Below are 21,202 nucleotides of genomic sequence, written 5' to 3' on the forward strand. Positions count from 1 at the left end.
ACGCGGCGTGATAGAGCAGTACTGCGCATGCGCACGTGATGAAACCCGAAAGTATACACTTCCAGATTGGCCACGTTTGCAACCCGAAAGTTACGTTACCTGAAGGTCATGTAACCCGAAGTTCCACTGTATATTGTCAGAGCAATGTTTTGCACCCTGAAACTTGCTATGAAGGTCAACAGTCAGTACGGTGGAATACTTAGCACTGTGGATCTTGATACTGCATTAGTATAGCAATGACTTTCTGCTGGCATTGCAAACGTGGCACTGCAAATATTTAGATTTGGAATGCAAGTATTCTCTTTTTTATACTTTTGTCATATGATTTCCCTTGTAAATTAACTCTGGTTTCCTTGTCAGTTTTCCCTGCATTTCATACCACTGAAATGAGCAACTTGGTACTTAGAGAATCTGAAAAAAGATGAGTTTTTTCAGTTTTGCATAAACTACAAAACAAGGCAATAGCCGAAATATCAAAGAAAATGTGTTGTATTATCACTTCTTTCAATGAGTACATGAGTGATGTAGACACATATCAAAGAACAACTATTAATAAGTCCATATGCCATGCTTTTCTTCAAAGCATGGCATATGGACTTATTAATAAAAATTATTTGTATTAGTATGAGTAATATAGTCCCACCATAAAGTAAAGTATGTTCTGGGTGTTTGAGAGCTTTGGGCACTTTACATTGTACATTATCATTTCTCTGGTTGTCAAGTTCCATGCATTGTTATACCATAAAGAAATTTGCAGATCCTAGTGTCTTCAATTTTTGCAACATGGATAATCCTAGGTGGTACCAGCAGCCATGTTGTAAGTTCTTTGGGGTGCAGTTGTCGAGTTTGGTTGTGCCATATATTTAAAAGCCAACCTTGTAGAGTTATTTGAATAGAAGTTTTGAAGATAATGGAAAACTAATGAAACACATTATGCCATGACTTTTTTTACAATCAGACACTCCCAACACAGGTGAAAAAATGTTCCCTGGGCCCCAAGAGTCTGGTGCTGTTGATGTTGTGTACACTAGCAGATGTTGCAACCAAGGCTAGGATTAGAGTTCAATAAGATGTTATCCAGAGCAGTGTTAAAGTATATTGCACATAACAAAAATCTTAATAGATAACAGTGGAGTGGCTTGCCTAGACAGTAATGAGAAAACAATCTGTGTAGAAGATCACAAACTATAAATCAACTATGTTGTGTTGAAAATGGAATTTCAATGTAGATCGCCTCAGATCAAAGATACAGGAGGCAACACTTTCATTCGACATTGAGTAGGCCTTTAGTGGGCATAGTTTTGTGCTCCCCATTTAGGCTGGAAGCTTGCATCCTGCAGGGCAGAATTGTGTTGAAATGATGTTGAAGTAACTGGATTTAACTGCAGCAGATGGCTTTGTATAAATCTGTGTGTCCTATCTTGAAAATCATCTTTCATTCAACACTTAGTTTTTGCATGTGTTAGGTACAGTGGTGCCTCGCAAGACGAAATTAATCCGTTCCGTGAGTCTCTTTGTCTTGCGGTTTTTTCGTCTTGTGAAGCACGGCTATTAGCAGCTATTAGCGGCTATTAACGGCTTAGCGGCTTTAAGAAAAAGGAAACAAACTCGCAAGAACTCGCAAGACGTTTCGTCTTGCGAAGCAAGCCCATAGGGAAATTCGTCTTGCGCGTTTTTCGTCTTGCGAGGCATTCGTCTTGCGAGGTACCACTGTATTAAGTTCTGAAACTTCATAATACTATTGTTGGGCCAGCTTTTCTTGATGCATTTGTAGATGTTTGAGTGGCACAGAAATTTGAGGTATCTGTGTGAGTGATACACGTGTACTTGTACAGAATTTAGTGACTTTAAAATATTTTTTTGATAAAGTCCCAGAGTTTATATTGCTGATGGTTTGGGGAATGCAAATTGAAAATTGTTCCACACACGCTGTAATTTTTTAAAAAAAAGTGTTATGGTTAATATTGCTGTGTTGAGAAGCAACTTGGATATTGTGTACTGGTAATTGGGTGGAGTTGTCATTCAGGAATAGGAGGTCTTACTCTATTTTGCCTTGACTGTTAATACTACTTACTATACTGCTAAGCCAGTGCCCCATATATCAACAGAGTCTTTCCTCTACTCTTCCTCCATTTGAAAGAAACAAGATGAATTTTAACAGGGAGAAATGTAAAGTATTGCACTTGGGCAAAAAAAATGAGAGGCACAAATACAAGATGGGTGACACCTGGCTTGAGAGCAGTACATGTGAAAAGGATCTAGGAGTCTTGGTTGACCACAAACTTGACATGAGCCAACAGTGTGACGCGGCAGCTAAAAAAGCCAATGCAATTCTGGGCTGTATCAATAGGAGTATAGCATCTAGATCAAGGGAAGTAATAGTGCCACTGTATTCTGCTCTGGTCAGACCTCACCTGGAGTACTGTGTCCAGTTCTGGGCACCACAGTTCAAGAAGGACACTGACAAACTGGAACGTGTCCAGAGGAGGGCAACCAAAATGGTCAAAGGCCTGGAAACGATGCCTTATGAGGAACGGCTAAGGGAGCTGGGCATGTTTAGCCTGGAGAAGAGGAGGTTAAGGGGTGATATGATAGCCATGTTCAAATATATAAAAGGATGTCACATAGAGGAGGGAGAAAGGTTGTTTTCTGCTGCTCCAGAGAAGCGGACACGGAGCAATGGATCCAAACTACAAGAAAGAAGATTCCACCTAAACATTAGGAAGAACTTCCTGACAGTAAGAGCTATTTGACAGTGGAATTTGCTCCCAAGGAGTGTGGTGGAGTCTCCTACTTTGGAGGTCTTTAAGCAGAGGCTTGACAACCATATGTCAGGAGTGCTCTGATGGTGTTTCCTGCTTGGCAGGGGGTTGGACTCGATGGCCCTTGTGGTCTCTTCCAACTCTATGATTCTATGATTCTATGAAAGTATTCTCAAAGTACGAAAAATACCTTAATCTTAACAGTGAGGTTAGTAGTCAGTATGACCATTATCTTTCATTTATTAATGTGCAGTGGCATTTCCATTACTATGAGAAATCTGGAGATCACTTTCAAGGAAGTCTTGTTGAGAAGGAATTGAATTTTCCTAGCACTGAAAACACAATACTTTGCTATTGGGAAAACATGAATTTATTCCTTATACAATTCTTAGTGCTGTGTGTAGCAGATTTCATAAATGTGTTGCGACATCCATGGTAACAAAGGATGCATGTTTGACTCCACCCTTGCACCATTTTATACAGTTTTTGAAACTAATTTTATCATATTGAAGCTAAGCTCTCCCAGGCTGTAACGTTAAAGCATGTGAATTAAAAAGAAGAGGAGCAGCATGAGCTACAGACATTCTCATTCTGACCTTGTAGTATTTATGTCAAGTCTACTTTTTTATATAAAAAAGTTAATAAACTTTAATCTGTGAAGTTGATAGTAGTTAGGATCATTTTGTTCTGTATAGCATGAAATTGTTTATGAATTGTAAGCAAGCAGATAAAACAAGTACAGTGGTGCCTCGCAAGACGAAAAGAATCCGTTCTGTGATTCTCTTCGTCTAGCGGTTTTTTCGTCTTGTGAAGCAAGCCCATTGACGGATTAGCACTATTAGCGGCTTTTAGCGGTTTATCTGCTGATCGGATCAGCTGATTAGCGGCTTAGAAAAAGGGGGGGAAGGAAAAAAAACCAGCAGGAACTCGCAAGACATTGTCGTCTTGCGAAGCAAGCCCATAGGAAATTCGTTTTGCGAAGCACCTCCAAAATGGAAAACTCTTTCGTCTAGCGAGTTTTCCGTCTTGCGAGGCATTCGTCTTGTGGGGCACCACTGTATAAGAGAATAGGATTGTTGTTGTTGTTTCCCACACTTCTGGAATAGCAAATGGCTTTTGCACATTTTATGAGTGGAGAGATTGGCAGCTATTGTAGTTGAGACAGCACCATAAGAGTTCAGTTATTCCTCTGAGCATGTTCTATGATTGTGATTATTCCTCATTGCATCTTGGCTGTGTTAAGTATGGATGATCTACACGGGCACCTGTACAATCTTCCAGCTACCGGTAATTCTCTGCCTTTGTTATATGACATGATTATTCATGCCATCCTACTGGCTTATTGGCTTCTGCTATTAAAAGCAAAATTGCAAGATCTTTTCCCAACAAACACTGTGTGATCTCGAGGTAAATAAGGCTTTTATTTTATATTCACCCAAAAGGAAATCAATGCCCAATCTGGTGATAACAGAATAAATGATATAAGGAGGGAGCTGCAGCCCAGAATAGGAAAAGAGGCAGTAAGGGAACACCTAGCTACTTTAAATGAATTCAAATCTCCAGGGCCTGATGAACTGCATCCAAGGGGACTAAAGGAGCTTGTGGATGTATTTTAAGAGTCCTTGTCTATTATCTTTGAGAATTCTTGGAGAACAGGTGAGGACCCTGCAGACTGGAGGCAGGCAAATATTGTCCCCATCTTCAAAAAGGGGGAAAGGGATGACCCAGGAAATACCAACCGGTGAGCTTGACATCGATACCAGGGAAGATCCTAGAACAGATAATCCAACTGTTGGTCTGTGAGCATTTAGAAAGGGATGCTGTGATTACTAAGCCCCAGCATGGGTTTCTCACAAATAAGTCATGCCAGACCAATCTGATTTCTTTTTTTGATGGAATTACAAACTTGGTAGATCATGGAAATGTTGTGGACATAGTGTATCCTGATTTCAGTAAGGCTTTTGACAAAGTCTGCCATGATATTCTCACAAGGAAGCTGCTAAAATGTGGGTTGAACAATGTAAATGTTAGGTGGATTTGTAGCTGGTTGACTGACTGAACCCAAAGAGTACTCATTAATGGTTCCTTGTCACCCTGGAAAAAAGTAACAAGTGGGGTGCCACATGGTTCTGTCTTGGGCCTGTTGTTGTTTAATGTCTTTATAAATGACTTGGATGAAGAAATTGAGGGGATGCTAATCAAATTTGCAGATGACACCAAACTGGGAGGGGTAGCTAATGCTGCAGAAGACAAAATCAGAATTCAAAATGACCTTAACAGATTGAAGAACTGGGCACAAGCTAACAAAATGAATTTCAGTAGGGGCAAATGTAAGGTTCTGCACTTAGGCAAGAAGAACCAGATGCACAGATATAGGATGGGGGGGGGCACCTGGCTTACTAGCAGCACATGTGAAAGGATCTAGGGGTCTTGGTGGCCTTATTACCTTTGGTGCTCTAAAATGCTATGCAGAAGCTAGTATACTAGAACCCCAACAATACTTTCCCCGTGGAGTGGAATATGAGCACAAACTGCACCCAGTCATGTGGGGCAGAACATTTTGTAGCTTTATTTTCTGTGAAAACTATGTATGGATGTGTAGAAACAAATTTCAAATAGTTTTAGACAAGGTAAGCACTTTCAAAGTTTTTAGCTTAGTGCATTAAATACAAATAAAACAGCCATACTAAATTAGAACTCTGCAGGGCACCAAATTCTACTCTCCCTCCCCCCATGCTAACTGAAAGTTTTCAGATGTAAATTAACCTGCAAATTACCCTAATTTGCAGGCTAGACTATGAGATTGAATTTTCCAGTTCATTTCCCCCCCCCGAAACCCCATTTCTCTGATTGCACCTGTATGTTTTGCCCTATACATCTTGCCCTCCCTGATCTAGATGTCAAATACCCTCGTTCATATGCACTTTTAGCAAAAAAATAAAATATGCCATCAGTATCTTTTGCATCACATGTAGTTTGTCTCTGTAATAGAGCAATCTCTTCCTGTTGTCTGGACTGAAACACCTTGATGAATCTATGTATGTATGTAATAGTGCCCTGTGCCTATAGTAGAAAGTTGTTGACACGTTAGTAGGTTGTCATGAATTGTAGCTTTTCCTCACATTTAATGCTGTTTTCACATGTAAAGTTTTATGTGCAGGACTTGTGCAGTTTCTCATATGGAAGTATTTTAGATTAGGATTTGTGCAAAGCATGAATACAATACCCTCCCTCATTGTACTTTGAGGTACTCTTCCTTTGAATCTGGAGACTCCATTTAGTGTACATGATTAATAGCTGATAAACATATGCTCCATGAATTTGTCTAATCCCCCTTTAAAGTCATCTCACTCCCTGGTCTTCACCATTTATTGTGCCAAGAGAACTCTCACGATGCATTGTGTGAAGATGTCCTTTCTTTTGTCTTCCTTTAATCAATTGCCAATAAATTTCATTGAATGACCCATATTGTAATTTTTATTGTTTTTTCATGTATAAAAAGCCCCTCTCTTTTCCAGTTCTTCACATCATGCCTAATTTAAGGCATCTTGTTTTTATTATTGCTTGTTAGCCGCCCTGAGCCTGGCCTTGGCTGAGGAGGGCGGGGTATAAATAAAAATTATTATTATTATTATTATTATTATTTTATTATTATTATTATTTAATAAAATTTTATTGGTTTTTCACAATTTTTATAAACACAAACATTACACAATACAAACAAACAAACAAACAAACAAACACATAAACAAACATGTATAATTTCTAATCCTTTTTTCTTAAACCTTACTTCACCGACTTCCCCATACCTCCCCTTTCTGCATCCCAATTTCCAAATTTGTTTCAGCAAATCCTGCCCCTTGGTTTTATCGAATTTTCCCTTATTCTTTTCTTTTACTTAATCTTTTACAGCTGTAATCCCCTTTTTTCTAAAACTTCAACATTTTAGCATTCATTAATTTTACAATGTTTCTTAAGATAAATTTTAAATTTCTTCCAATCTTCATCCGCCGTCTCTTTCCCCTGGTCACAGATTCTGCCGGTCATTTCAGCCAGTCCCATGTAGTCTATCACCTTCATCTGCCATTCTTCCAGGGTGGGTACATCTTGTGTCTTCCAATACTTTGTGATAAGTATTCTTGCTGCTGTTGTAGTGTACATAAAAAAAAGTTCTGTCTTTCTTTGGCACCAATTGGCCGACAATGCCCAAGAGAAGGCCTCTGGTTTCTTAGTATAAATAAAAATTATTATTATTATTATTATTATTATTATTATTATTATTATTATTATTATTATTATTATCTTAGTCATGCAGTTATCTGACTTAAACCCTTATCTCCATAGTTTTAAATATCAATTGGCTTCTTTCTAACCCCATGTTGAGGAGGTCAGCTTTAGTGATAGACATGAAGAAGGGAGGATGCTTAGGACAGCGTCTCACACCCCTTTCTTTGCCCTGCAGTACTAAGAGTTGAGTCTTAATATCCAGTAGTTGCTGCTGCCACCACTCCTTTTTGGTCACCTATATCCCCAGAAGCAAGGGGTAGGGAATGAGGATATCCAATTAATGGTTAAATTCCGGGATCCTGGATTAGCAGGCTTCATGTCTCCAGCCAATCCCTTGCAATTTATGTAGAGTGTAAAGTCAGCTCTCCAGCGCTCTGTTTCTCCCTGACAATAGGGCAAATTATTGGATTTCCTAACTCTGTTCTTAGATTTCAATAGCGTTAAACCCAAAGCAACCTAGGTGCGTGGTGATTCCCGAATCCGGAGGGTGGCAGTCACATACTGATTCCACTAGTTCAGTTGTGAAAATTTATTAAGAGTACACAAGGAAAAGGGCAATAAGGTCCAACAGAAATATTAAAAAGAGCTGGAAGGCTCTAACACCTGATTACTTTTATTCTAATTGCTAATAGCACAATGATCTCAGTCTACTTACACATAGGCAGTGAGGCTGGTTAGCTTCCTGGTGATATGGAAGAGCCAGCCTGGATTCCTGATTATGAGAGGGACAAATTGCAAGAGCAGCTCAGTTTTTAAATACACTCTCTCCTCTCCCTTCTCCCCTCTCCCTGAAGAGAGTGACCTTTGGATCTTTCTGACCAATGAGAGCCATAGTCATTTTGTCAGATTTGTCACATATCCCAGGTAGGCTTCTTAAGTACCTTTTCCCATGTGAGTAGAATTAGTGGGAGATACATGACAGTCTGGCTTAGAGAAATGATGGAGGTAGGAGACCAATGGTCCTGTGTGACAGCAAGTCGCATATTTTTTGGTAAGGGAACTCCAGTTCCACATTTGAGGTTTTTTAAAAACAGTAAAATATTTGAATATAACTTGGATTAAAACAAGATAATATAAAAAACCAGAGTAATAGCTTTCAACTTTAAATAAGTTATTTCTAGGGAAGTTAGAATGGACTGAAAGGTCTATAAAATATCTTGGTGAATTCTTAAGAAGGATATACAGTATATTAATGTAATTAAGAATAACTTCAGACTCTTAAGAAAATCAAGGTTTGGTGGTCTTGTCTATCAGTTTAAATATCTCATTTGGATGAGGGTAATTAAGAATATAAGAACTGGAGTTGCAGCATTGTGAGACAGGGAGAAAGTGAATGGCTTAGTGTTGCATGAATGCACCTAACCTCCTCCCAGGCCCAGTGTTCGGAATTAGCCAGGCACATTTTGCACCTGGTTTTTGACACTTGTGACCAAATGAAGATGCCTGGATGGTGCCTGACATCTCCACCATCTGGAAGTGCATGCCTGAGGTTCATTGGACTGTTTTCACACACTAATACCACATCCTGTACAATTCTATCAGTTATATTTTATCTGTACAATTGAAAATAATTTCAGGAACCAAAATGCTTTTTCTGTGTAGCCTGGGCAGGAGCAGTCACCGTTACAAAAAAGAGGTAGGAATAGGCTAATACATATGTGGACTCTCCCTGGATCGTGTGACTTTAAGTTCTCAAAGTTCTTAACCTAGCTCAAGGTTGTCATCTGAACTAGCCAGTTAGTTAATTGATAATCAGTCATAGTCCATCATATAAGACTTTAGAGCCATCTTACCCCTATACATTTTGTTTTGCTGACTGACCTTGGTTTAAGGAGCCATTTGGCACTGAGCTTATGTATCTGCCCAGGCCTATTCACTCTGCTTCAACCCACATGACCAAGAGAAGGAGTTCAGAACTTTCCACTTTGGCTCTTAGTTATGGTTTGGGAAACAAAGGCAGACACAAAACATGGGAAGAGAGTAGGCTCACTCGCGTCACCTTGAACCATGACTTAGCATGACATCTGAATGGAGCCAGTGTTTCTTCACTCTGTCCAGATTGTGTATAATTTTATAAACTTCTGCCACATTCCTTCCTCAGTAAATCTTTTACCATGCTAAATAGTTCCAAATACTTTTGCCTTTCCTCATAGAGAAGATGTTTCATTACCTTTATCATTCTTGTTGTCCTTTTATGTACCTTCTTCTGTTCTATGTTGTCCTCCTTGTGAGGGAGAGACTAGCAATTTTCTTTTCAGTCCCCTTAATCATTCCCAACATGGAATTTGCTGTTGCTATCCCAGCTGCAACATGCAAACTTTACATTTTCATTGTGCTATTTTTTATCTGTGTCTGTGACTGTCAGTTTAGACCTCCCCACCATCACCTGTGTATAGGTGAAGTTAGGATTATTTATTTCCTTCACTGGGCATTACCTTGAAGCAAGGAATTCTCATATAAATGATAATGAAATCATTATGAATTTAACCAAAAGGGAGCTTTTTTAGAAACCTGTTGATTTTTATCCTAGATAAGACTATGAGATTCACAGATATCATTAAAATTTATCAGATGTAGCAAAAAGCTGAAAGGTGAAGCAGAAAGTTATTTTATGATTAGGAAAAAGGATTGTAGTGCTAAGCCTACAGTTGCATTACAAATAATCCAAACTGGTATTTTTATTAGACTGGCTCAGTGACCATTGTGATCCATCTTGGATATCCCATGAACAAGTAAAATATATTTTTTAGAGAGTGTATTCAAACCTTGGGCAAATACGTTAATTTCGCTCCAAAAACCTTACCCTAAGTAGTTCAATATGTGAATTTTAACCCATTTGCAACTTAGAAATGCCAACATTTGAGGAAAATGCATTATAGAGAGCTATAAATACTACATTGTTAATAACATGCAGAGATTACAGGTTCGTTTCAGCAAAACTGAATCCAAGATATATTGAACTAGCAGTTTTTTTCAAGCTGCAACTGCTGTATCTTAAAGTAGTTTCCCCATAGTCTTCCAGCTTTTAATATGCAGCTTTTTTATACTTTGCCACTTTAACGTGTAGCTATTTTATTGTTCCTTTATCATTGCTAACAAATATTGTAAAGCTCATATAGTCAATTATGATTAAGTGGTAAAGTTGTCAGGGCCTATGACCCTTGCTCAATTATTTGTTACAGCTTTTGAACAGCAAACACATCGAAATCTGTGGTTCCAAAAAGCAAAATATTAGACTTGAGTAACAACTTCTGTTGTTTTTTCTCTGTGTTAGTTTTGTATCCAGGAAATACATATTCTTATTTTGCATTATTCTGACCTTACTGATAGCTCTTTTTCTTGTTTGGAAATCACTTGGAGGTAATCAGAGGTTCTGAACAACTGTGTGTGCAAGTTTCAGAAGGAATTACCGTATTTTTCGGACTATTGGATGCACCGGTCCGTAGGACGCACCTAGATTTGGGGGGGGGGGGAAATAAAGGCAAAAAAAATTTATCCCCCCCCCCCCCGCCAGGCGCGGGGCTGGGGCGGGGAAGCCCGAGCTTCCCCCTCCCCCAGAACGGGACCCAGAGCCATGCCGAAGCTGCGCGCAGCTTTGGCATCGCTCTGGGAGCTTGCGGGGCTGGGGGAGGAGGAAGCCTTCCGCCAGCCTCCAAACCATGTCGGGAGACAGCGGGATGGCGCGCTGCGCCTCTCCCGCTGTCCCCCGAGTTTGCGGGGCTGGGCCAGCCTTCTAACCAAGTCGGGGGACAGCGGGAAGGGCGCGCTGCGCCCCTGCCGCTGTCTCCCGAGTTTGCGGGGCTGGCGACGGGGAGGAGCAGGCTTCTCCCCCCGCCAGCCTTCTAACCAAGTCGGGGGACAGCGGGAATGGCGCGCTGCGCCTCTCCCGCTGTCTCCCGAGTTTGCGGGGCTGGCGACGGGGAGGAGCAGGCTTCTCCCCCCGCCAGCCTTCTAACCAAGTCGGGGGACAGCGGGAAGGGCGCGCTGCGCCTCTCCCGCTGTCCCCCGAGCTTGTGGGGCTGGCGGTGGGGCTCTCCTGAAGCCTGCCATCCCGCTATTCCCCGACCTGATCTGGAGGTTGTGGGGATGGTGGGGGGGAGAAGCAGGCTTGCTTCTCCCACCCCCAGCCTCCAGATCAGGTCGTGGAATAGCGGGATGGCGGAGCGCTGCCATCCCGCTATTCCCCGACCTGATCTGGAGGTTGTGGGGATGGTGGGGGGGAGAAGCAGGCTTGCTTCTCCCACCCCCAGCCTCCAGATCAGGTCGTGGAATAGCGGGATGGCGGAGCGCTGCCATCCCGCTATTCCCCGACCTGATCTGGAGGTTGTGGGGATGGTGGGGGGGAGAAGCAGGCTTGCTTCTCCCACCCCCAGCCTCCAGATCAGGTCGTGGAATAGCGGGATGGCGGAGCGCTGCCATCCCGCTATTCCCCGACCTGATCTGGAGGTTGTGGGGATGGTGGGGGGGAGAAGCAGGCTTGCTTCTCCCACCCCTTAGCCTCCAGATCAGGTCGTGGAATAGCGGGATGGCGGAGCGCTGCCATCCCGCTATTCCCCGACCTGATCTGGAGGTTGTGGGGATGGTGGGGGGGGGAGAAGCAGGCTTGCTTCTCCCTCCCCCAGCCTCCAGATCAGGTCGTGGAATAGCGGGATGGCGGAGCGCTGCCATCCCGCTATTCCCCGACCTGATCTGGAGGTTGTGGGGATGGTGGGGGGGGAGAAGCAGGCTTGCTTCTCCCACCCCCAGCCTCCAGATCAGGTCGTGGAATAGCAGGATGGCAGCGCTCCGCCATCCCGCTATTCCCCGACCTGATCTGGAGGTTGTGGGGATGGTGGGGGGGGGGAGAAGCAGGCTTGCTTCTCCCACCCCCAGCCTCCAGATCAGGTCGTGGAATAGCGGGATGGCGGAGCGCTGCCATCCCGCTATTCCCCGACCTGATCTGGAGGTTGTGGGGATGGTGGGGGGGAGAAGCAGGCTTGCTTCTCCCACCCCCAGCCTCCAGATCAGGTCGTGGAATAGCGGGATGGCGGAGCGCTGCCATCCCGCTATCCCCCGAGCTTGTGGGGCTGGGGGGGGAGAAGCAGGCTTGCTTCTCCCCCCGCCAGCCTCCAGATCAGGTCGGGGAATAGCGGGGTGGCGGCTCTGCGCCTCCCCGCTGTCCCCAGCTTTTGGGTGCAGGCTGCTGCCCGCAAGCCTTGTGAGCCCGCGGGACATCCCGCCGGGCTTGCAAGACTTGGGATAGCTTCCTGAAGCCTGGAGAGCGAGAGGGGTGGGTGCGCACGGACCCCTCTCGCTCTCCAGGCTTCAGCAAAAGCCTGCATTCGCACCATAGGACGCACACACATTTCCCCTTCATTTTTGGAGGGGAAAAAGTGCGTCCTATAGTGCGAAAAATACGGTACATATTAATGTATTGCAGCAAAGAGAATTGTGGTATAACGTTTTTACTTTAGAGCACACTTTATTCAGGTAGCGATGTAGGCATCCATGAAAGCTTGCATCATTTGTGTCAAGAGACTTCCAAGGTTTAGAGTACCTTGGCTGATACACCAACAGCAAGCATATCTGGGAGGAGATGGCCTGACACCACTTATCCAGACCCTGTTAAACCTCCTGCTTCAACAATACAGAGGTCACAAACATTTTTGGGATCTGTGGACACATTCATTATAGGATTAAAATGGATCCTTTTGAATTTGCATTATGTTATATGGGGTCCTTATGTTAAATTAAACTTTGCAGTGGTAGACTGCATGGTAAAAAATCACAGATGCAGTGCTTGTTAGCACCCTAAAATATTGATTCGAGGTACAGATCCTCATGGATCTTCATATTTTTTTACACAGTATGCCAATAAAATCAGCAACAAATCACAGAACACAGATGTGAACTACAATTTGATGGTAGTTTGACTGGATGCTTTGAAAAATTTTGAGAATCTATATGGATCTGTGTCGTGTTGGGAACTAAATCCTATTATTTTTATGGTTTAGTCAATGAAGACAGCTGGGATCTGTGATTTGAAAGAGGTGGGGGAAACTGAAAATTTAGTCAGTTCCAATGGTATCCATTTCACTGGATCCAGCTTCCATATGTGGGTGTTCCATCTGTCTGTCTGTTTCTCTTGTGCACTTTTCCACACTTACCTTTCCTCCATTCCTTACAGACAGTCTGCAATTTAAAGCTCTGTGTCCAAGCACCTCTCCCTCCACCATGAAAACCTGCTCTTTAAAGCTCTGTCAGAGCAAACTTCAATCCATGGAAAACTTGAATTGACATTTGCTCTGATTCAGCTATCCTTCCTTTCCCACCTTCTTGGCCGCTCTGCTTTTTATTCAGCTGCTCAGGTTGCAGTCTGAGCCTTGAAAAGTATAGAAAGATGAAAGACAAACTTGGAAGGGTAATGTTCTTTCCCACTTCATTTCAACTCAATGTGCTTTTCAAAGCTTAGATCAGCATTTCAGCTGCTGACCCAATCCATGAGGAGCACAGAGCTGAAGTAATAATAATTTTATTATTTATATTCCGCTCATCTGGCTGGGTTGCCCCAGCCACTCTGGGCAGATAAATAGAGTGCTGCTCTTCCAGTTTCCTCCTTCATTGTTACATACTTCTCAAGGGAAGCAAAGCTAACCTGTCCTTACCAGCACATAATGTTGGGGACAGTGAGAATATATATATATGGGTTCAGAAGCACGGCAGGTGCCAGAGATACTCCTCATAGGTACCATTTTGCCCAAGAGTGTCACATAAACATACTCAGGATTATTTTCACACTGTGTATGCAGGCTCTTAAAAAAAAATATCCAGAAAGTACAGTTGGGCTGCAAGATAGTGAACTGGGTCTAGATGATTCAGTAACAGTATGCTGGTGTCTTATCAGCTACACTGGCTGACAGGCCTCATCTGCACTACAGTGGAACCTCGTGTTACATCCCATCCTCCTAACGAATGATTCAGGTAATGAGCTCTGCTAACCCGGAAGTAGTTGCCCCTTGTTGTGAGCTTTGCCCTGGGATGCGAGCGGAAGTCGCGCACCGGCGGTGCAGCAGCAGCGGGAGGCCCCATTAGCGAAAGCGCACCTCATGTTAAGAACGGTTTCGGCTTAAGAACAGGCCTCCGGAACGGATTAAGTTCATAGCCGGAGGTACCACTGTATACATTAAAAGCAGCATCATAATACTTTAAACAACCATGGCTTCTCCCAAAGAATCCTGGGAACTGTCATTTGTTAAAGATGCAGAGAGAGAGTTGTTAGGAGAGATCTTTTCCCCTAGAGAACTACAATTCCCAGGGAAGAGGGATTGGCTGTCAAACCAGGGGTCTTCTAACAACTCTCAATCCTTAAACTACAGTTCCCAGGATTCTTTGGGGAAACCCAACAACTATTTAAAATTATATGATACGGCATTAAATGTATAGTGCAGATGAGGTCCCAGTCTCTTTTCTGACTCTTGGTTTTAACCTTAAATGCCCTCAATTGGCTTAGGACCAGGACATCTTAAAATAATCTTCTCCCAGTTATATCCACCCACATTTTGAGATAGTCTTCTTTAGGGATGAGCATACCTTTCAACTTTGGTGTTCTCAGTTTCTGATTTTTCTAATTTCAGTTTTCCAAATTTCTGCAGCAATTTGTGGATTAGAAATATTAATAATGAAAATTTATCAGCATTTTAGTACAAATTTCTTCTAATAATTACATGTTTATTGTACAGTTTTGACTACACATTTTGTAAGAATTCCCCCTAATATTTTGTATGTTATTTTCATAAATATATTCATTTTTATGAACACTTTCCACTGATACAGGCAATTTTATAAACATTGGTTGGAGAGTTGCACTGCAAAATTCAGATAAGTGCAAATTTTGAATGATAGTTGCATTTGGTTCTTATATTGTTTCAGAAGTGAACATTGGGCAGGTTCACCTTTAAATGTAAATGCTATCTAATTTCTCCCCTACCCCTACTCTTCAGGGTCTCTACTCCTAATACCCTTGCCAAATGGTAGCTACCAGGAGAAGGGCCTTCTTGTTGGTAGCATATCAGCTGTCCCCTGAGAGGCTTCCTTGGTGCCAGTCTCACCTTCACAAGGTGAAGACTACTTGGTACTCCTAGGTTGTGTTCTTAGGTGTATTTCCTCTTCTTAAAGATTAAATTTAGGTCCTTCCATTGGTTCAACAATTGTGTGATGCTGGCAAAGTTTAAGGTTTGGGAATCTAACATGTCTATTTTAATGCCAGCTGTGTCTCCATTGTTGCTGTTAGTTTTTCATCCCTCTTTCTTCAATAGACAGAGCTTTCGAGTCTGAGGTATGGTGTGCTAAGTGGTTGTATTGGTTCTCCAATTTCTTTATGCAGAACACTAATTACTGAACACATGGTTAGAGAGAATTTTAGAGCCACATTACTATCATGGTTCTCTTGGGTTCAGCTGTGCTCTTTTTTTGTTGAAGCCTGAGATTTATGATGTTGCCTATAGAAGGCTTACTTTGTTTGCTGGAGACTGTGAGTAGTAAGACGGGTTTGGCCCCAAACATGTATAGGTTACTGATAAACCATGAGGAAGGTGCAGTAGATGGTCTTTGTATGTGTTGAAAAGAAAATAGTTAAGTAGAAATAGATGATGGACAACTGATCTCACTTTGGGATAAACCTTTCAAATCAATAACTCTTATTAAGGGATCATTATTAAAACTAATTCATAACTGCTATCTTATTCCACAGAAGTATGTCATATCAACCCTAGATCCTCTCCATTATGTTGGAGAGAGTTCAGGTAACTGAAACTTACCTTCATATGTGGTGGGGAAGCCACAGAGTTTGGGAATTTTGCCAGTGAGTTTTAGTGAAATTAGAGCCATTACAAGACAGGCTGTAAAAAACTCGCTGCAACTGGCTCTTTTAAATTTATTTCTAGGTCATCATAGAAGTATGAAAAGTAGCAAACTAATAAACAGTTTGTTATCTGCAGTCAGTGTTGGTGGCATGTGCCTGGTGTGACTTCTGTGCAGTAACTATAGATTCTTGCTACCAGAAGGTCTAAGGAAGCAGCATTACTTGAGAAACTGATACATAAGTTTAAGTGGATGTGGAAATTGAGTCAATGTGGACATGACTTGTTTTTGGCAGCTTGGCGTGATTTTATTGTCTTTACAAACATGAAGGAACATGGTTGTCCTCTACCTGACAGATAACAAAGTTGAGTAAGTATAACCTAGTACTGACATTATTGTCAGTCCACCACAGTTCCTCTGTAATTGATTTCATATATTTTAGAGGATTTTTTTTAACCTATATTGACTCGGATTATTATTTTTGCTTTGCTTGTTTAGTGATTTTATATTTGAAATACATACTTTGCTATAATTGTAAAATTTCATAAAAGTTCTGCATGGTTCCCCAGCAAAGTATTGGAGTCTCAGCTTCAGGTTCCCCAACAATTGCTCTGATAACATCCTACTTTGATTGCTGTAAAGTTTTTTGAGGAGCTGTTTGGGAAGCTGTAGAATGCAACTGCTAGGAAGTTAACTAGGTACACCAGGTTAGGACAATATAGCACTAGTCCTGAAGAACCTGTGGCGGCTGCCTATACATTTCCAATCCCAATCCAAGGTGATGGTGTAGATATATGAAACCATAAATGACTTGTGGCCTGAATATGTGAATAATTTCTCCTTCATGGGCTTATCCATGTGTTAAGATCAACAGGAGATGCATTTTTCTTGGCTACATCACCAGACACAGGATGTAGCATGGTGGCACGGAATGGACCTTCTCAGTAGTGATTGCCTGGCCGTGAAATGACCCCTGGTCTAAGATGCATTTTTTGCCATTGTTTAAAGATGTAGTTAATAAATTATAGTGGTACCTTGGGTTACAAACACCTCGGGTTACAAACTCCGCTAACCCGGAAGTAGTACCTCGGGTTAAGAACTTTGCACCAGACTGAGAACAGAAATTGCGCACCGGTGGCGGCAGCAGGAGGCCCCATTAGCTAAAGTGGTACTTCAGGTTAAGAATCGTTTCAGGTTAAGAATGGACCTCCGGAACGAATTAAGTTCGTAACATAATGTACCACTGTATAAGTTTGTGGGGTGTTTTATATATCGAGAGAGAGAGAGAGTATTGGACCTTCTGTTGTGTGAGCATGCTTAGGATTTACAATGTAGTAGAGTGGCTTTTTGTTGTTGTTAAGTCGTTTAGTCGTGTCCCACTCTTCGTGACCCCATGGACCAGAGCACGCCAGGCACTTCTGTCTTCCACTGCCTCCCACAGTTTGGTCAAACTCATGCTGGTAGCTTCGAGAACACTATCCAACCATCTCGTCCTCTGCCATCCCCTTCTCCTTGTGCCCTCCATCTTTCCCAACATCAGGGTCTTTTTCAGGGAGTCTTCTCATGAGGTGGCCAAAGTATTGGAGTCTCAGCTTCAGGATCTGTCCTTCCAGTGAGCACTCAGGGCTGATTTCCTTCAGAATGGATAGGTTTCTTCTTGCAGTCCATGGGACTCTCAAGAGTCTCCTCCAGCACCAGAATTCAAAAGCATCAATTCTTCGGCGATCAGCCTTCTTTATGGTTCAGCTCTCACTTCCATACATCACTACTGGGAAAACCATAGCTTTTACTATACGGACCTTTGTTGGCAAGGTGATGTCTCTACTTTTTAAGATGCTGTCTAGATTTGTCATTGCTTTTCTCCCAAGAAGCAGGCGTCTTTTAATTTTGTGGCTGCTGTCACCATCTGCAGTGATCATGGAGCCCAAGAAAGTAAAATCTGTCACTGCCTCCATTTCTTCCCCTTCTATTTGCCAGGAGGTGATGGGCCCAGTAGCCATGATCTTCGTTTTTTTGATGTTGAGCTTCAGACCATATTTTGCGCTCTCCTCTTTCACCCTCAATAAAAGGTTCTTTAATTCCTCCTCACTTTCTGCCATCAAGGTTGTGTCATCTGAATATCTGAGGTTGTTGATATTTCTTCCAGCAATCTTAATTCCGGCCTGGTCTCTGGTTCCTCTGCCCCTTCAAAATCCAGCTTGCACTTCTGGGAGTTCTCGGTCCACATACTGCTTGAGCCTTCCTTGTAGAATTTTAAGCATAACCTTGCTAGCGTGTGAAATGAGTGCAATTGTGCGGTAGTTGGAGCATTCTTTGGCACTGCCCTTCTTTGGAATTGGGATGTAGACTGATCTTCTCCAATCCTCTGGTCACTGCTGAGTTTTCCAAATTTGCTGGCATACTGAATGTAGCACCTTAACAGCATCATCTTTTAAAATTTTAAATAGTTCAGCTGGAATACCATCACTTCCACTGGCCTTGTTATTAGCAGTGCTTTCTAAGGCCCATTTGACTTCACTCTCCAGGATGTCTGGCTCAAGGTCAGCAACCACACTAACTGGGGTAACGAGCCATCCATATCTTCCTGGTATAATTCCTCTGTGTATTCTTGCCACCTCTTCTTGATGTCTTCTGCTTCTGTTAGGTCCTTACCACTTTTGTCCTTTATTATGGTAATCTTTGTACAAAATGTTCCTTTCATTTCTCCAATTTCTTGAACAGATCTCTGGTTCTTCCCATTCTGTTGTTTTCCTCTATTTCTTTGCATTGCTCATTTAAGGAGAGTGGCTAGATGCCTGCAAATGTCCCAAGCACTTAGGTCATATTTGAGGAAACTTCAGATTAACGAATGTGCTTTAAGTACTTGCAGTTATTTAATTTCTGTACTGTTTACACTGAGTGAAGAATTAAAATGAGGAAGAAACAAGGGTACAGAATGCTCTTTAAAGAGAAGAGTAACATTCTGTTCTGGCTCCTTCATTGTTTATTCATGTGAATGTTGCAGGAGTAAGTTCCCTCTGTTGCTGTTCCCTGGTAACACTGTCTAGCACTGTAGGCAGCAGAACCAAGGAGTGCTCAAGGATAGCTTCTTGTAACCTCATTGAACATGTTGCTCCTTTGGGAGAAAATAGTGTTGTGTATTCTTGCTATTAAAACGTCTGTTGCTAGTTCAGAATCCCTGCATGAATTTCTTACATTCACATGAACATTGTTGGACACGGTTGTAGGTTTGTTCAGGGGGTCCTCCTTGTGTTTGGACATTAGCTAACATACAGTGCAATCCTAAGCATGTTTACCCAAGAGTAAATTCTAGTGCAGTTTCATTCCTAGTAAGTGAGTATTAGATTACAACCTTCAAATTACAACATTGATTGGAGGAACCCTACTGACTACATATTTGTGCATGTTTTGTCCTTCAGGTTCTACAGTGCATTGGACACTCAGGTCAAACTCAGATTCAAAGTTTGGTGATAATGGTTGTTGTTGTTTTATTTCTTAGATTTGGTAGTGACTTGTTACCCAAATGTCTCCAAGTTTCTTATGACACATCTAAAAACATAAACATGAATTATATCATTAAAATAATTCATGCAAAACACCTACAGCTCTCTCTCTCTCTCTCTCTCTCTCTCTCTCTCACACACACACACACACACACACACACACACACACACACACTCCAACCCCCCACAACTGTCACAAAGGTGCTTTGGAAGCACACTACTAATACTTTAATGGGCTAGTCTGTGCTGTAAATCTAAATTTTTGGAAAACTTGTGAACTGGTTTTCAAAAGTCTTTTAGACTGAAAAAGTGAATTGTTGTGGACCATAATGTGTAGTTGTTTGCCAGTGCTGGGCAGTATTGGATGTTTTGCAATGTGTAGATTGCGACTTTAGATACTTGGAATCTTTCATGTTTTTTGTGCTACTACAGCTAAAGTCAATCCATAGGGATTTAATTCTAAATAAATGCTTTAGGAATACAGTGGTGCCTCGCAAGACGAAAAGAATACGTTCTGAGAGTATCTTCGTCTAGCGGTTTTTTCGTCTTGCGAAGCAAGCCCATTGACGGATTAGCGCTATTAGCGGCTTTTAGCGGCTTATCGGTTTAGCGGATAAGCGGCTTAGCGGCTTAGAAAAAGGGGGGGGAGGAAAAAAATCCCCGCAGGAACTCGCAATACATTTTCATCTTGCGAAGCAAGCCCATAGGAGATTCGTTTTGCGAAGCACCTCCAAAATGGAAAACTCTTTCGTCTAGCAAGTTTTCCTTCTTGCGAGGCATTCGTCTTGCGGGGCACCACTGTAAAAGGGCAGCCAAGATTAGAAAAGCTAATAGTTGGAGTAATGGTTTTTCCCAAGAGGCAATGATCCCACACCCTTTTCAATAAACTAGGATAAACAAGCACAAGTTACAATTATGCCCATATTTAGTACCGACACTGTTCAGTATTGTATTATTATATGGCAGTCAATGTATATGTTGCTTTAAGTTGGGGATGGGAAACCTATGGCCCTCCAGATGTTCCTGCACTACAACTCCCATCATTTCCGATCATCGGCTCTGCTGGCTTGAGCTAATGGCAGTTGGAGTAGAAAAACATCTGGAGGGCCACATGTTTCTCCATGTCTGCTTTAAAACAAAGAAAAGCAGGTTCCTATGGCAAGAAATTTGCCTTCATTATGATGAAGCATCTGAGAAATTGGAGGTGATACATAGACGTGATATATAGGCTTAAAATCATAGCTCCCCTTTCCCTGACTTGTCAGTACTATAGAGGCCACTATAATACATGTTTAATGGGTAGCTGCAAGAGAAGAAACGGGGTAGCATGCAATAATACAATTTTAAGAATAATTTATATACTCCTGGAATTCTCTTACATGAGTCTGCACTGTTTAGATTTGCTTAGCTTCAGCAGTGCTGCAGCTTCATGTTCTCTTGAGCCCATTATTGGACTCTTGTTCAGATGATTCTCTTTAGAAATAAGGATGGGATTGTATTGCATGGAAGTAAATTATAGAACGCAAAATAGCATGCCTGAAAAGTTAAAACCAGACAATAATTTTAAAAGTAATGGCGAAGAAAGGTTTACTATATTGTACTCTACAGAATGCAAGATGATTACTAACCAACTTGAGCTGTAGTGACAGTTTTGAGCTACAAGTCAAGCTGGTTTCCTTGAACTCTTATCAGATCAGATGCTATTTTGCTTTGTTTGAATCGCATAAACAGTAAATATTTAGATGAGTATGTGGGTGTTGACCCTCTGTATAATAATACAGAATGTTAAACTGATGTATCATGAACAAATCT

General features: G+C 41.9%; 1 protein-coding gene across 4 annotated transcripts in view; it reads left to right on the forward strand.

The window, feature by feature from the left end:
• CPEB2 (cytoplasmic polyadenylation element binding protein 2) overlaps positions 1 to 21,202 on the forward strand; it is a 67,729-nt gene that overhangs the window by 6,704 nt on the left and 39,823 nt on the right. The gene's annotated exons all lie outside the window — the stretch shown is intronic.

The sequence above is a fragment of the Podarcis bocagei genome (assembly GCF_964188305.1).
Source record: "Podarcis bocagei genome assembly, chromosome: 9".
NCBI lineage: Eukaryota > Metazoa > Chordata > Lepidosauria > Squamata > Lacertidae > Podarcis > Podarcis bocagei.